The following is a 6000-nucleotide window of genomic DNA, read 5'->3' as shown; positions in this document are numbered from 1 at the left end:
ACATAGAAGTTCATGATGCTAAACCCATCAAAAGACCAAAAGAATATAAATCATTTGTATACTTCTACAAAGGAGTGCTTGCAAAAGAAGAAGTTGCCAATCAAGTTGAGAACCAACAACAAGTTTCAGTAACTGCCAAGTCACAACCAATGAATGCCAAACTAAATTTAGGAACTAAGCTACATTTAGATGCCAAGTTATAGAATGAAGAAACTACACATTTTGATTTTGAAGTTAGCACACATGACAAAGATGCTGAGTTACCTGAAAGAAATATGCATAGTGACTCTAAAACTGAAAGACTAAATGAAGAAACAAGGGCTGAACCAAGACTATCCAAGTATGTTAGAAGATATCATCCAATTGAAAAAATAATTAGAAATAAGGATGCTAGACCAATGACAAGGAATAGACTAAGGAATAAATCATGCTTGTGAGCTAGAAAGAATGCAAGATAGTGAAAGATGCACTAGAAGATGATGATTGGTGCAAAGCTATGGAAGAAGAAATCGAGCAAATAGAAAAGAACAAAACTTGGAGTTTAGTTCCAAGACTAGATGATAAAAATGTGATTGGTACCAAGTGGGTGTTTAGGAATAAGCTAGATGAAAATGGTGAAATCACAAGAAACAAAGTCAGAATGGTTTGCAAAGGATATGCCCAAGAAGAAGGAATATACTATGGGAAAACATTTGCCCCTATTGCAAGAATGGAACGACTCTACTTGCATATGCTACCTACAAAGGATTCAAGGTCTATCAGATGGATGTTAAGTCTACATTTTTAAATGACATACTAGAAGAAGAAGTCTACATAGAACAACTAGAGAGATTTGTTGATGACAACAACAAGGATATGGTATGTAAACTACATAGAGCACTTTATGGTTTGAAACAAGCACCAACAACATGGTATGAAAGACTTCATAAGTATTTTGTGAAGATTGGATTTGAGAGAACTAATGATAATAACAATCTCTACATCAAGATAGAAAAAGGTAAATACATACTGTTAGCTGAAATCTTTGTTGATGATATAATATTTGGAGGACAAGATGCTCTATGCAAGGATTTTGCTAATCAGATGAAGCATGAGTTTGAGATGTTAATGTTTGGTGAGATCAAATTCTTTGTCGGATTATAAGTTTATCAAATGAGGTATGACATATTTGTTACCCAGTCAAAGTACATCAAGGAGATGCTAAAAACATTTAGACTAGAAGATTCAAAACTAGTAAGTACACCATGATAACAGGACATAAGTTTCAAAGAGTGATGAGTTTGCTAAAGTGAACCAAATACTATATAGGTCAATGATTGGTAAGTTATAGTATGTTGTACATAATAGACCTGATATTGCATTGTCTATTGGAATAGTTGCAAGATTTTCTACAAATCCAAGAGAAAATCATCTTATGGCAGTGAAAAGAATAATGAGCTACTTGAAAGGAATAGAAGAGTTTGCCCTATACTATAAGAAGAATGAAAAGTTTAATTTAAGAGCCTATATTGATGCTGATTGGGGAGGAAATATAGATGAAAGAAAAAGCACCAAAGGAGGAGCACTCTTCTTAGGAAAGAGACTAGTTAAATGGATTAGTAAGAAAAAAAGTTGTACCTCACAATCCAAAGTTGAAGCTGAATATGTTGCAGCTAGTATAAACTATACCAACGTTGTATGGATCAAGCACCTACTCAAGGGTATGCAGGAAGAGATAACATAGCTTGTGATACTTTATTGTGATGAAACTAGTGCCATAAATATATCAAAAAATCTAGTGATACATGCCAAAACAAAGCACATTGCAATCAAGTATCATTATGTAAGAGAGCTAGTTGAAGACAAAGAGGTTAAGATGGAGTATGTCAATTCAAAGGAACAAATTGTTGACATCTTCACAAAACCATTACCTATCGATGCATATGAATATCTTAGATGTAAGTTAAGGGTGATACCCCTATCAAAGGTTGTTTAAGTAACAATAGGATTGCACTGCATCAAATAGGTTGATTGCTAAATGTCACAAATTGATGCAGAGGATCTTACTTTAGGTATTGCCTGAAGTAATCAAAGTGCTGAAATTCCAAATCTGTCACAAGCAAGGTGATAAAGGGAGAAACTAAAGCTATTGTAAATTCTATATCTACATGTTAAATATGTTGAAATGTTATGCCTTTGGCATTGTTATCAAAGAGGGAGAGATAGTAGAAACTGATCAAATCTAAAGGATCAAAAGAAAGAGAAGGAGAAATAGTAGCTAAGAGGGAGAAACAACACAAGGATACATAACAGAAACAAATTAGGATAACAGATCACAGAAGGAGAAAAGATAAAGTGTATCAGAAAGGGGTATAATTGAGCTGATTACCTTAATCTACCTTGTAAGAGGGAGGTATAACAAAATAAATTCAGAGGGAGTCATAAGAAGCTGGAAGCTGCTGATGGAAGGAACAATTTTGAATACAAGAGTTCTTTTTGGAATTGTCTTACTGTTTTAACCTAGTAATTTTTGTCAAACAAAATGTTTTACCATTTAGGTGACTTGGTTGATCAATTTGGTTTTCCATGAATGCTAAAGAGGGAGATTGTTGAAATTTGATCGAAAAGATCATTGTTGAAAAAGGGAGATTTTTGAAGTAGAACATATGTTTCAATCATTGTTTTGCCACTAATGTCAAACCCGCTATTTGCTAGTAAGACAATTTCTTATAAGATCCAAGTACTATCACTTAGTTGATTGATGATGATGATTTAATCAATAAGATGTAACAATAGCACCTAGAGAAAAGGTTGAGTTATGGCTATGTAATGAAGTACAAGGATCAGTTAAGACAATGGTGAAATAATGTATTGATAATCTACTTGAAGATAGAAAGGTTGGCTACACTTAGAAACTTTAGAAGAACAAGTAATACAAAGGTTATCTGCAAAGCTTGACCAAAGTTGATAGCAGGTGCCGAGAAAAGTTAGTCCAGGGGGAGTAGAAAATCAGTTGGTGCTTAGTAAAAGAAAATTCTAGTATGTGTCGAGTAACACAGTTAGTGCCGAGCAAAATACAATAGGTGCCAAGCATCAATAAATCGTAGTTGATGTTGAGTGAACTCACAATAGATGCCAAGAAATGTAGTATGTGTTGAGCATTAGAAGGTTAATAATGCTAAGCTGCTACATTATTAGAAAAGTCAAAGATTTGCCAAACTGAGCCGACAAGTTTGTTATCTTGAATTTTGTGAACTAGGTGGAAGATAAGGATGATGAGCTGGTGGTACAAAATTTGAGGTTAACCATTTTTAGGTTATTTCAAATGGATTCTAGAAGAAGTTTCTAGAAGAGACATGATAAGGGGTAGATAAATTGTATCCTACCTAATCCATCCAAACCCTAAATTGGATGATGGAAAACAAAGTAAAAAATGTATTCTAGTTTCCTATTTAAGGAATGTCTGGGCAAGCAAAGTGTCCAAATATGAGAGTGTGGTGTCAAGGAGAAGACATTGAGAAGGTCAAAGAAGACCAAGGAAGAATAGAGATAGAGACTCTACTTCATCTAGTGACCACATAAGTGATTGCATTGGCACAATACAAAAAATGCTTAAGGAGACAAAAGCTTGAAGAATGAACAAGCTATAAGAACTGCAGAGATTGAAAGCCAATCAAAATTGAGGACTAAATTTTGATCTGAGATCTACAAAATAAGTTGTAAGTTGTATTAGATCAAAGCTCTACTGTTACTCTCTAATAATTGTATCAGTTAGGGTAAAATCCTTTGGACTAAGGTTGACTTAATTGTCATTAGAAAGTCCTTTAATAGGGTGACATTCAAGTGAATCGCCTAAAGTCCTTTAACCAGGCTCACTTCCACTAGGGTGATTGAAATCCCTTAACCGGGTCACATTTAACAGTGTGTGTTGTAACCTTTAATAGGGTTGGCCTTTCATAGGGCATCAATTTAGAAGAGTGAAAAAAGAGTAGCATGTTACTAGTGGTTTTTCCCAAATTGGGTTTCCATGTTAAATCACTATGTTATGTGTGTTGATGTTTCATGTTTTATTGCTGCATGTTGAGTTATTAGTAACCTGCAAGTTTGTGTGATTAGCTTGGATGCATGAATGTTTAATGGGTTCACTGAGCTGAGTGAAAAGTTTAATTGGTACATCTGGACTTTGAATAAATGATTCACAACACACCACCCCACCCCCCCGTCGCCCCCCCACCCCCTCCCCCCTCTCAATTATTCTAAAGAATTCTAACAACCAATAAGATAGCTAGTGTAAATGTTAGTTTCGGTAAAAAAATTTAGGACTCTCTTGATTCTATCTTATTTTTTTGAAAGATGGAATAACTTGGTAATGGCTGTGAGTAACATTGTTTCTGGTTCTAATTCCTTAAAATTTAGTGATGTTGTTGGTGTTATTTTGAGCGAGGAAATTTGTAGGAGAAGCTCATGTGGATCTACATTAGGAAGTTTCTTGAATGTACACAGTATAGATAGAATGAATGAGAGAATATTTATTTTTGGAGATCATGGTAAATCAAGAGGAAAATTAAAGGGAAGAGGTGTCAATCTAGGGGACTAAGAGATTGTTGGTACTGTAAGAAATTAGAGCATAAGAAGAAAGATTGTTGGTCTCAGAAGAACAATAAAAGAGACAAATAAGAAGGAAATAAGGAGGCAAATGTGGTAAGTGATAAATACAAAAAGGATGGTTTTTTAATATCCTTAAAAAATGTTGATAATTCATGGGATTTCAATTTAGGAGCTTCATTTCATGCCAATCCACATAGAGGTTATTTCTTGATTATGTCTACGGGGATTTTGGGCTAGTTTATTGGGATATAATGAAGCCTGTTAGATTGTTGGAAATTGAAGAATTAATTTTAAGTTGTATAATGAGAATCGTTGGCTACTATAAAATGTAAGGTATGTTCCAAGGATGAGTAGGAATTTAATTTCAGCAAGACAACTTTGTGATAAGGGTTGCACAGTTACTTTTAATGATAAAATCTAGAAGGTTACAAAAGGTTCCCCAGTAGTATAAAAAGGTGTGAGGTGCCTTATATCTTTATACAAGTCATACTACCATTTCTTCTACTTTATTTGTTACAAAGAAAAATAAATATTCAAGAACAATTATTATAGTTGAGTAGGACGAATATCAAATAGTTCTTGTAGATCTTGAAACAACACTATGGCACAAAAAACTTGGGATCATGAGTGAAAATGTATGAAAATAATTTATTCAAAGAAAGTTTTACTTGGTCTAAAATATGTCAATATGGATTTATGTGAAGGTTCTATTTATGAAAAACAATTTAAGAGAGTTAGTTTTGTGAAGAGTGGGAAGGAAAAGAAAAATGAAAAGATTAGAGCTTGTGCATACAAATGTATTGGGACCAACTCAGGTATCTTCCCTTGGTGGCTCTCATTACTATGTTACATTCATTGATGATGCAACTAATAAAGTATGAATTTATTTCCTTAGACATAAATATGATGTATTTCTAACATTTAAGAAATGGAAATTCTTTGTTGAGAATGATATTGATAAAATATTAAAATGTCTCGGGTGTTATAATTATGGTGAGTATTGGAGCAAAGAGTTTTAAGATTAATATTCCTCTACTGGTATTTGTAGGCATAAAAACTATTCCATCAACTCCACAAAAAAGTATAGTGGCTAAATGCATGAAAATGACAATAATGGAGCATGCAATTGAATGTTGAGCTTCCCTTAAATACATGGGAAGAGGCTATTAATATTTTTTTTTTATTTAATCAATAGAGGTCCATCTACTCCTTTGGGCTTTGATATTCTAGAGGAAGCATGGTCTAGTAAGAAGGAAAGTTATTCTTTTCTCAAAAGTTTCACTTGTGAAGTATTTGCACATAGAAATTCTGGAAATAGAATCAAGTTGGAAGATAAATCTAAGAAATATGTATTTGTTGGATATGAATTGATGAATTTGACTATAGACTTTGGGATTCTGAAAATCATAAAAT

Source organism: Cupressus sempervirens, chromosome 3 (genome assembly GCF_028749045.1).
Source record: "Cupressus sempervirens isolate cs-2001-9-10 chromosome 3, ASM2874904v1, whole genome shotgun sequence".
Lineage (NCBI taxonomy): Eukaryota > Viridiplantae > Streptophyta > Pinopsida > Cupressales > Cupressaceae > Cupressus > Cupressus sempervirens.
Note: the sequence above shows the minus strand (reverse complement) of the source record.